This window comes from Lagopus muta, chromosome 3, assembly GCF_023343835.1.
Source record: "Lagopus muta isolate bLagMut1 chromosome 3, bLagMut1 primary, whole genome shotgun sequence".
Lineage (NCBI taxonomy): Eukaryota > Metazoa > Chordata > Aves > Galliformes > Phasianidae > Lagopus > Lagopus muta.
In genome coordinates, this window is record NC_064435.1 from 36,826,073 (window position 1) to 36,838,356 (window position 12,284).

General features: G+C 35.4%; 1 long non-coding RNA gene across 1 annotated transcript in view; it reads right to left on the reverse strand.

Annotated features, from left to right (window-relative positions):
* The window catches only part of LOC125691055 (uncharacterized), a 33,373-nt gene that overhangs the window by 3,169 nt on the left and 17,920 nt on the right, over positions 1-12,284 (reverse strand). Inside the window, exon 2 of the long non-coding RNA XR_007375899.1 lies at positions 5,473-5,591. This is a non-coding gene — a long non-coding RNA (uncharacterized LOC125691055). The remainder of the gene's footprint in view (positions 1-5,472; positions 5,592-12,284) is intronic.

Below are 12,284 nucleotides of genomic sequence, written 5' to 3' on the forward strand. Positions count from 1 at the left end.
CAACTTCCTTTATTCCTACTCATTTATCTTCCTACATATAAACTATCTTCTAAACGACTATAAATAAATAACTTAGTAATAACACTTTTTTTTAAGGCAGTTAGACAATTTCTGGCAAGCAGTCTAAACACAGAAGACTATTCTGTAAACTGAGAACAGCCATACTAATAAAATGCAATCATCGTCTACAACTAATATCGGATGTCAACTGACAAAACTGACTTTCAAAAGGCCTAGACAATCACTACAATCCACATGCAGTACAGACAAAAAGGTAAATAAAAAAAGCATCTCCAGTGCGGATTATTTTATAAATTCTGTCAGTCCACTATGTATTGTATGTTTTTCACAGATTATGACTGATCCATGACAGTTCTGAGACAGGCCATTGCAGTTGCAGTATTATGGTTTTAAATGTAATATCGGACATCACCATGAGAAAAGAATACCCCCAGGAGTCGAGGACAGAAGGTAATACAGTGGCTCTTTCAGTGGTGTGGGAGACACAGCAATCTGCTGCATAGCTGAACAGTTCCCTTTTGTTCCCTGTTCAGCTATGGATCTGATTTCTCTGAATTGGGCTTATTACAATAAATATAGATGCACAACATGATTATTTATGGGAAGAAAACAGACAAAAGAGGTTGAGTTGCTGGTACCTAAAACCTAATTTTCTGAGTTTTTTCCCTTGAGGCCCTTTTCAATTGTTGCACCACTGTATTCTCATTGTTGCTCAATGATACAAGCCTAAGCTGTTCATCAATTTACTCACTCCCCCAATCTCTCTTTCTCTCACATGTGTGCTTCCTCTCTCTTCCCATGTTAACAGTTCCCCTGAAATACTATCACTTTGCTGGAGGATTGATGTAAGTCTCCAGCAATTAACATAATTACAAGCCTGATTATCTTCTAATTGCATTATGAGTATTTGGTTATTCACTACACAAATTAGAGAAAATTAAAGAGGAGCAAGATCCTGTGGTGTGGGCGGTACGCTTTCTGAACTGTTATGAGCATCTCAATGCTGTGAGATAACAAAGTAAAGACATTTTATATTCCTAATGGCTCATGGTTGTTCTTGCCACTGTATAATTTTTTTTGCTTCTTTCACCAGTGTTTCATGTCACCAAAAGATATGGTGTTACTTCCTTTGTTCATGCAAGTTGACTGACAACATACAGTAAACCAAAGTAAATTCTTTATTTCTACATGGACAACAGTGTAAAAAAGATAAAAATCTGAACAACAGGCACCTAGTGGATAGGCACTGGTACTACTAAAAAATTCAACAATTCATAAACAATACAATTAAGGGTTGCTCTTCGTGGAGGTAGAGGAGAATAACGGTAAAGAAGCATGAAAAATTATGAGTCCTTGCCTGTATCCTTCTATCATTTCTGAGGTTACCACACTATAACTTAAACAAACAGGAATAAGTTTAAACACTATCTTAGTCTAAACTAGAGGGCAGTTTTAAACCTAGATAACACTTTGATGAAGCACAATCAATGTGGGACAGGAGTTACTGTATCAGAAGCAATGCCAGCCATGAAAAGAAGTATTTGAAATGTACAGAATGGAAATTCATTATAAGAAAAAATATGTAACTGTATACCTTTGAAAGCTTTATTTTTAAAACAAATATAAAGACTGCACAAAACACTGACAGAAAAAATTAGAACAGGAAAAGGAGCAAAGATTTATAGAAAGGTTTGTAGCTTCTGCTGTTGTTGAAGACCATAGCAAAGCTGAAAAAATGGTTATCTTGTACCTCAATCGGAGGTACGAACACCTCTATGACATACAGTACACAGCCAGTGCTGTAAGAAAGTGCAGGTCTCCTCAAAACACATCTGAACTCCCCTGGGCAGTACTGCAAAGCATCCATCACTGACTCCCACTCAAAGTAACTTTGGCTCTACTTGTGCTTTGGGATAACTCAGTATCTGTCACATGAGCCATATCCTGATAGTGGTTTCTCGCAGAATGGTGTTCATCTTGTGGAATTTTTTTTTAATAGAAATTAACCTGTCAACGCTCAATACTCATGTTCCTGAATTAATTTACAGGATACAGCAATGGTCTAATATCAGTGAATGTAACTGCTTCTGTACCAGGGGACCTCTCGTCTTCTCTTGGCCTCAAGGCCTCTAGTTACTGCTATTGGTGTCCAGACACGAAGGAATAAATTTATGGCATACACTTACTTCAAAGGGGTCAGTAAACTCCCAGCCTTTGGCTGGGAATTCTGTCTTCTGACCTAGGAACCAGTCTGAGTGGAATTCAAATGCGTGACCTAAGGTTTTACAGCTGTAAAGCACCCTCTGTAGAAAACCACTCCTTCTCACAGCATTTCATTGGTACAATCCCCTTCAGGTTTACAGCTTCTCAGGATGGGCAGGAAAGGACTTCCCTTTTTCCACATCTAAGGAATAAAAACATGCCTTGTTCCATAGAGTTCTCAAGGTTCATGACTTCTGGGACTCAACTTCTCATAGACATTTATTGATAAAAGAAGTTGGTCATCCAAGACAAAACAAAACAAACAATCTGAACTTAAGGGAGAAAGGTGAGAGCAATCTTAATTACATATCATTCTGGCATAATCGGAAAAAAATCCTTCATCAACAGAAGAATTTTCTTAGACACAAATGAACTGTGTATACATATTTTCATTTGTTGCTGCCAAGTGTGCACACACAAGTACCCAGGAAAACAACACCACGTGCTTCAATTGATTCACATAGACAGAAAATAAAAAGAAAGAAACTGTATACATGACACAAATCCTTAGCAGATACTTCAAAATTATTCATGTGAGTTTAAAATAGATTCAACACAAAATTGAATATTTGCAAGCAGGTAAAATTTCATATAACTTTTTTAACCTGTATAATTTTAAAAGCTCTAGAGAGTGGGCCAAAATGAACTTTAATGTACAACACATTGAATTTAATGAAAAGCTTCATTGAATTTACTGGCAATTTTCCCAGTTGCCAACAAGATTCCATTTTGCACACACTCATTCACTTCCTTCCCACTGCTTCTCAAAGCTGTCAGATATACATATTGTAGAGGTTTTCAGAAGTTCAGGACTGTTAATACAAGTGGATTTAGTAGTCTAATATCAAAGAATCCAAGGAAAAGAGTCCTCCTGGAATTCTATCAGAGGAAGTAAACAACAGAACATCATCTTCATTGTTCTCTCTTTAAAAGGCCATCTCTAAGATTTTACATATACTTTGTTCTGAATTGATCTCTGAAATTTAAACTGAAGTCAGGACTTACAACTGAAAGTGAATTAGAGGCAAATAAATGCGTATTTTGTTTTGTATTGCTTTTGCATTATTGCCATCATACTTTTCAGGCAGGTAAGAATTAAGAGGACCTGAAGATGATCGTATCAGCAGAAGACGCATACACTTGCTTTAAAAAAATCCTGAATTAGATAAGTAACCCAGCACTTAAATAAAATTTTCAGAACACAGTGCCCGTATTTATTTTTGTAGAAATTTGTCTAGCAACTGCTAGGAGGCAATATTCCTGACAGGATAGTCCAGAGAGATCTCAGACTGATTTAAAAGAAAAAGCAATACATGACTTAGAAGGAAGGTGATAAAACCATACCACAGCTATCCTTAAATTTGAAGTGTTATCTTCTTTTTTGATGTGAACATTCTCTACCACAGTGAAAAGCAAACAAAATATTGTTTCCCTGCTTCATTACTTTAGTAAGAAGGATTGACGATATGCTTAGCTGGCAGGAAAAAATAATTTATTTCACTGTCACATTATTTGTTCACCTGCTGCAAGGTAAATAGAAGCTAAGTCACTTTTTATTTATTTAGCTTTTGCAAGACACCCATACTGACACAGCTAGCATTATCTATTATATACAACCTCTCTATTATACAGATTTCAGAAAACAAAAATAATGCAAGATCTTCTCTCCTAATTGTTAATATTTGTAGAAAACATTACACCACTTCTTAGGCTTTTGAACATAATTTCTTGAATTCTTTCACTCATCACTTTTTCAATTTAAAAGGTGTTTTGAAAATAACAATAATTTAACTTATTTCATGTTCAAAATGTACTAGGAAAATAAACATTCCATATGTAGAAGTTTTCAGCGTCTGGGTTTTGTCTATCATCAAAAATCAATCACTATTATTAGTAGAATCTCTTTGTCATAACAGTACAAAAACTGCACTGATAAATATATTTGAAAATGCAGTTGCAAGCCAATTCCCATGTTAATTTCTCAGAGAAATTTCCCACTAAGGTGTGGCTGAAAGCAAAGAAAGTGAGTAGGGAATGTACAGAGATTACTGTGTATTAGTGTAAAGCACATCTCCTCCTGTGAAGTGAAGAATGGTATAAGCTCCACACTCAAAATGAGAGTATAAATTTGACTCAACAAAGCAGCCCGCCTGTAGGAGCTTGTTCCATTCTCATTTCATAGCACAAATAAAATGCTTTTTTTTTACCCTGTCTTTGCAAATAAGAGTCAAACATTCTAAGTAAAGTAAAATCTTGTATCAAGGGGACAAGAAAGAATTTATGTTTCAGGAGATTGCTTGATAGCTAAATGAAATGCAAAGTAAAAGAGTATTATGAAAAGCAGATATAAGGCCACAGAAGTGAGTGTAGTATGGGGCTTGTTTGTCGATTTTTTTTTTCCTATTGTCTTCAGGAGATGCAGGGCTGAGCTCTTCATTGTCCCTTTGGTAAATAAGCAATTGGCTCAAATACTCGGCCTCTGCATGGGTGAACCTCCTGTCAGCTTGATCCCTACATGTAGATGGCTTTAGTGGGGTGTGCTTTTCCAGAAGTCTACAAGAGTTAAACTCACCTTTCTTCACCCAAACAAGAAATTGTCACCAAATCCACAGATTAAAAAAAAAAAGGGCAACATTTCTCTCTGTCAGGTAAATTCTGTTCCATATCTGCTGCTTCACATACAGTAGATAAAGAGATAGCTTAGTGCTGCAGTGTTTACCTATTGAAATATTACCATTCCAATGATACTTTCATTTCTTGGAAGTTTTTACAGAATCACAGAATCACAGAATTGCAGGGTTGGAAGAGACCTCAAGAGACCATTGAGTGCAACCTCCCTGCTACAGCAGGTACAATCCCACAATATGTTACATAGGTAGGCATCCAGACAGGTCCTGATTATCTTTTATCCTTTTTTCTACTTTGGTCAGAATTCTCTTTCTAATGATGATTTCTGGAATATTCAAACATCTTTTTTTCCTCTTGAGGAATAGGAACCCCCTATTGGGTCCCTGTGCTAGAGCTGGACTGTAGCTCCATCCCCGAAATAATCACTTATGTGTATGTGTAAACAGACTGGAGCATGTTCAGTGAGGGAAACTGAAACTATTGTCAAGAGGCAGAGCATTCACCTCAGTTGAAAACTGAGGTTCAAGCCATCATGTAAAGTAGGCATGGGAACAGACTGACCTTTGTGCTGTCTTCCTTTACATACATCTACTGGCCAGGTGGGTCTTCTAAGCTTTATTCACTTTTAAACAGAAAAGCCTTCTTGAAACTGAAAAGGTTTTGTTGAAATTGGCACATTTCTGAGAAAGGAAAAAAAAAAAAATCTGATTTCAACCTATCAGCATTTTCATCAGGAGATTCTGACATAGTTCTTATGGTAAAAAGATAATTCAACATTTTTTGTTATGATTCAGTAGCTCTATATTTATTTAGAGTACATTGCGTTTCTGTTTTAAACTCAGAAGATTTAACAGCAATATATGGAACACTGTAGGAAGACTTTATGTATATATTTGATATATTAACCTGATGCGTTGCATGTTTATGGAACACCAGTGAAAAAATATAAAAGACTGTAACACTTGATTCTCAGTGACATTATGCTAACACATCATAGTTTTATGTTTTCTGAATACTTTTCCTTTCCACTGAAACCAATCAGCATTTTTTCAAGACTTATTAGTGAATATCAGATACTTAATTCTCCTCACAATTCTGGGATTATAAAAACACTATATGTTATAATGAAAACTCCACATCATACTAGGCCACATACTTGTACACTGTGCAAAGATTTCAGCATCCTCAGCTTCTACCAGTCACATTCACTTGAATGCTGGCCTCATCATTACTTAGCAGGATCTGACCAGGAGCTGTAACTTTGGTCTCCACTTTCAAGCTATGCCAAAAATGTAGAGAGCTGTCTCCAAAGCTAGATAAGTATATAATCTTGTTCTTAAGTAGATTGTATTATAGTTCTGGACTTGCTGCACTCGGCTCAGTAGAGGACAAAAGAGAAATCAAAGAGCTAGACTAATATATTCTGGCAGGAGGTCCTTGCATGAGACACCAGGGACTTTCAGTGAGAATTCAATGTTTTCCTCACACTTATGGCTTTTTTCCTTGTCAGCAGCTGAGGATCTGGCTAGTGGTCTCCAGGGCAGTTCACTAAGTGCTCCTGGAGAACATTTACACTGAACTTCCAATGAGCTAATAACAACTGGGAAATAATATCTGAGCACACAGTTTAACTCCGGATTGAAGCAGATGATAGTCACCTGCTGTTGTGTCATAAATTTTACTATATTCAGATGTCCTCTCCAGTAATCTGAGAAGAAGTCAACTTTAGAGCAAGTAGTACTAAACAGAAATTTATTTCCTCATTTCAAGGCACACTGCTGTTACCAAGTAATTTCCTATAGACTCAACTATGAATTTTGCATTAATCTAAATTCTAAACATCTTCAATCATCCTATTTTCCTTGAATTGATCACCTGGTTGACCTGTAAGTGAAATTCTTGGCAAAAACCTATTGCCCCTTTAAAATTGATCTTGAAATTTATAAATGATTTTAACGGATATCAACAACATTCTTTTGTAAATTTGAATTTTCTGCCTTTTGTCTTCATGCTCTTTACAGACTCTGCTGATTTTTGCCACCATAGCTGATGATGTTTAGAGCTGATAAAACTCTGGAGAAAAGGCTTACGTAATTATGACTGATTCCTTACAATTTGGTAAAGAAAATATACACCTTACTTATTTTTTAAATTTGGAATTTCTGTTCAACCACTTCAATGGACAAAAATTTTTTTTCTGTTACAGGACTGAACTTCAAGATTTTGAAAGAGATTACATGAATTCATGAGGCTGAGACCTACCAGAAGTAGCTACTGAAGTATGTGGGCACACCAAATGAAAGACCACAATGTACTTGCACTCTCTGCTGTAATTTATTCCTAGCACACTTCATGCATCCTTTTAAGAGATAAGAAGAAGTGTGACCCAATACAGTAATTCTTATGAACTATATTTAATCCCCCGAAATTTCTTTTCAGAATTTTGAAATTACCCAGCATACTTTCTGTCTTACTAATTAGGCCAATATTTTTAAACGGCGTTGGTTTGCTTCATTTTCAACATTACATGTGGATACTCATTTGCAGTACACATAGCTGACTGTTCCCTATCATTTCTTTCAAGCTACCTCGATAAAAGGAGGTACTGATATTTGATAACCACAGAATGTGATTTTAGAGACTATCTTTGAGATACAGATCAGCAGTTTTCACATACGCTACAATTACAGAGAAAAATACTGTCTGAAATCCATTTGCGAGAATACAGCCCTACAGCGACTATGGACCACAAAAATATAACGCTACACAGAAACATGTATCATGAGTCCACCATGCCCCCACTCTAATACCACATTCTTTTAGCATGAGTAGAACTTTAAGGGTTTCACACTTGTTGAAAACAGCCAGCAACAGTGATTTTCATGCTACTTTTTGTTTTGTTTTGTTTTGTTTTGTGAGGTTTTTTTTGTTCCTCTAGATTTAAGGCAACTCTGAAACTTCGAAACTGTTGTTGCTAGGTTGCTTCTAGGCTCAGTAAGCCTAAAGAAAAGTGATAATTTCATTGAAAAAGTAAATCAATAAATAGAAAGATGAAATGTACCCTTCCACTCCATATTCACTTATTCATGCATCTTTTCTGCTTGTCTTGTGCCTTCACATCAATCTAGCATTGGTCTCACTAAATTCACTGGAGAAGAGATTATACTCAGATGTCTTTAAAGCATTTCCTTTCTCTTATCTTCTCCCAAAATCTGGCCTGTAATTAACCTGTTTGTCATGAGTCCATTATTTTAAAAATCTGTATATTTGCTTCACTTATCACATTAACAGGACTAAAAGTAAGCATATTCATAGTTCATATAATATTATTTATATTATTTTACCATTCCTACTGATCTTTTTTTAACTTGTCTGTTTAACTACCATAATGAAATATGTGAACTTAGAGACTAAGAATGAGGCATTATGACATGGCATAGTCATTTATTTGTCTAGATGAACAAGCATTGAAGGGTATCTTGTGTTTCACCCATTTCCTTTGAAACATTAATGTGTTTTTCTTTATTTTAGCATAAGACCTTAAGCTCCTTAAATGTTTGCTGGTCCATTACATTTGGAAACATTGTCTAAGTAGTGTATTAAATTGTATATTTATTTTTCACATACATTGATGAAGGTAAAAACTGAAAGCTGAACTTAACCCAACAGCTAAGTTTATCAGTAGAGTTTCCATCCTAAATACCAAAAATACCATGTTAAAAATAGAAATATGGATGTGTGTTGAAGACATGTATTATATATGTAGTATTTTATTATTAACCTTGCTTGACATCCACTACACTCTATAGAAAAGCTGTTTGGGACTCTACTTCATTGATTTTAATGGAAACCAAAGGCCTGTTCTATAAAGTACATATAGAAGGCCATATACCATAATGCAAGTAATTTGGCATACATCCATAAGTCTTGAAAGGAGAGGCACTTAGAAGTGTGAATGTGAATTGCTTTGCAATCTGCAGTGTGGTAATATAGCTGTCAACCATATTTCATGTTGTGCAGGACTAAGGATAGAAAGCATCTCTGGAAAGACATGGTTTTTAACTTGAAGAAACTGAACAAATGATATCTAAATATCTTTTTTTTTTTTTTTTTTTTTTTATCAGAGTCTAAGAAGTCATATTAAGACGTGCAATAGAGAACATTTCCTTTCATGGAATAGGGGAAGTTTACCTAAATAAAATATGGATTAAAACAATTCCTTCTACATAGTTTCCATGCAAAATACAGAGAGAAGAAGGGAGAAAGAAGAAAGATATTAGGAGGGAACAAGGTGTGGGTGAGGAAGAGAGAGACAGGGAGGGAGAGAGACTGGATTCCTGTGCTCACATTCAGCCAGAAATGTGAAAGTTGGTGGTTTTTGTTTGGACCTTGCATGGTTTCAATTCCTCCTGAATTTGCACCCTTAAGTTTTACTTTAGATTATGGGGTGAATAAAATGACACTCAAAACAATACCCATCACGTTACCAAGATACTCCTTTCTTCAGTATGAAATCATTAAAAACCACGAAGTCTTGGCAGCACTTCTACCTGAACTTATTTGTATTCTAATATTCACTGGCTATTCACCTTTGCTGAAAAGTTTACAAACTTTGGCAAACTTCACCTGTGTTCTGGCTTTGTAGCAGATCATGAAAACATGAAGTTACTAATTGATTCTGCTTTCATTATGAAAGCTCCTCCGCTACTTATAGCTGGCCACACAAAACAGACAGTAATGGCTGAATTCATGCACTGGAGTCATCTGGGATCAACACAAGATGAATTTGACTTCTGCAGCAGAAAAACATGATTTATATCAAACTCTTACTTTCTTGCTCAATTTGGTATCTCACTTTTAAGTACTCTTTGATCTGCTGCATGTTCCGAGTAAACTATCAGATTTCCCTCTGCTGCAGTTTCTTCCTATTCTGTGATACCAGGATAATGTTTACTCAGCTTGGTAGGGGTGCTTACACAATTTCAGATGAATGACTAAGAACCAATTATTATCATTATGTTTTAACAACTGCAGAAGCCACATAGAGAGAATCTAGCATTCACAAAACAGGCATTTAAAATTGTTCAGGCTTTAAGCACTCTGGTTCTGGGGCAGGGGAGGATCCAAGTTATAAACTTAGTAACACTGCATTCAATGCAGTGTTGCTTTACAAACTGAATTAATCATCTCTTAAAAAACATTAACTCTTAGAAATATGACTTAGAATTTAATAATCAGTTAAAATTGGTCCTATTGGAAATGCAATCCAAAAACTTTTCCTCAAGAGACTGTTAAAACATCCCTGCATGTTCAGCGTGCTGTAGCCTCTATACACGTGGTAAGTTTCACTTTAGATAAGTATCTTAATGCTTTGAAGAAAACAACCAGAATTAAACTAAACTAAACTAAAATTTTAAAAGTTTAACACTGTTAGGAAGAAAACAACTGCGTTTGATATCAGATAAAACTACGGTCAGCGTCTTATTCACTGGCTTTTTCTCAGGCAAAAGACATGTTTTCCCCAGGGGTCACCAGGTCCAGGCAAGCTGCATTCTTTCTGCCAGGCACTTTGTAATGTGCAATGAACAGTGTCATTTATTTTCATTTCCTCATACTTAATTGCATGCTTCTTGCTTCCAATAATAAGCCAGAAGGCAGGTGGTAGAAGCAGTAAACTAAACTACTACTAGCTGTCAGAGTTACAGACCATGCTACTCTCCTCTTGAAACAACTCAAACTGCTGAACTGGAAAAACACTTGCTTCCACTGCGCATTAATAGAGATTTCCTTTTATCCTATTAAAAAAAAAAAAAAGAGAGAGAGAGAGGAAAAATAATACTAAGTGCTTAGCAAACACAAATTCATTAATTTATCTTCTGTCACATCAAAAGGAAGCAATATATGAAGAACAGCAATAGTATTCCAGTGTACTTTTAAAGTGTAGTGTACTTGGCTCTTTTAGCCAAGTAATGTCAGCAATTATACTTCTGTAACTCGTTAATGACTTCAGTATTAAGCTATTTAAAACATGAATGATCATGTTTGAACGTAGAAATGTCTATTAGCTATGCTACATTCGTGTTTATCACATTGGAAAATAAATGAATTATTTCATTTATTGTGGAAATTAACACATTTCATTTTCTACTATGATAATAAATAAAATAAAACTTTATTGAAGATCCCCTTAAAGAAATTAATTTCATCTTCATTGTGCACTCAGGCTGACTGGATAATTACTTCTGGTGTATTTGGCTGATGGGTATGTCACTTCTACAGACAAATCAGGATTTATTGGCATATTTAGATGCAAAGTTCTCATGCTACTGCTGATGGATAGCACTTAACAATACATAACTATTTTTTTAATAGTGTCACTGTTGTGCCACAGATTTGTGTTATTGTTGAAGAAGATACTGGAAATCCTATCACACTGCTGCAGTTAAAAGAGAATGACAAAGGGGTACAATTAGAGTAATAGCTAATATATTCATGATCACTTTAAAATTGTAAGTTCTCACTCCAGCGACTTCTAACTCTACCCAATTGTTTGTGGATAAAAAGGTGTTGCTATTCCTGCTGCAATTATCTGATAGAGATAAGTAATAAAAAGAGGATTTCTAAAAATATTATTTGCTGATTTGCATAATAGAACAAGTGCTAGTAGCAAACCCAGCAAAAAAATGTCACTATACCAGAACATGTTCATCATTTTAGCTCGTAAGTTTGCTATGTACAATTCTAATATGCTCATTACTAACTGTACTAGTTGGCACAGAATGTCCTTAGCATTGGGAACATGTAGCTGCTCACTTTCTCTAATGCCCTTCTTAAGGATTACTGATGCTATTATTTCTGGTTTAAGTTGCATATTTCAGATACAGAATACCGATATACATGAAGGTTCAGGCTGAATCCTGCAAGTAACACCACCTGTAAGCTTTTACAATTTTCTGTACACCCTCTTGAAGTCAGTGGAGCTTTGAGCAAAGGATCATTTTCCACTTGCAAAATAAAATGGAATAGCGGGGCTCCATTTTAGGACAAACGATACATTCACTCAGAAAGAGCAGTAACTTATATGTAATTAAGTAATTAAGAAGATGCAAATTATTTTCCAAAAGTTCAGTCCAAATCTCTCTGTCTAAAGAAACAATATACATAAATAAAATAACATAAGCAACTGCGTAAAAATTAATTTGCATGTGTTACCTTTCCCACTTCTAGCTCAACTTCAGATGTTGGGGAATTACTTACTTGGACTCTAGTCTCTGTTCTTGTAGGTAAAGGTCTCCTGCATTTTATCATTATTTTTTTAATTGACATAAGCAATTTTTTTCTCCATAAAATCCTATGTATATTGAGAGAATCTT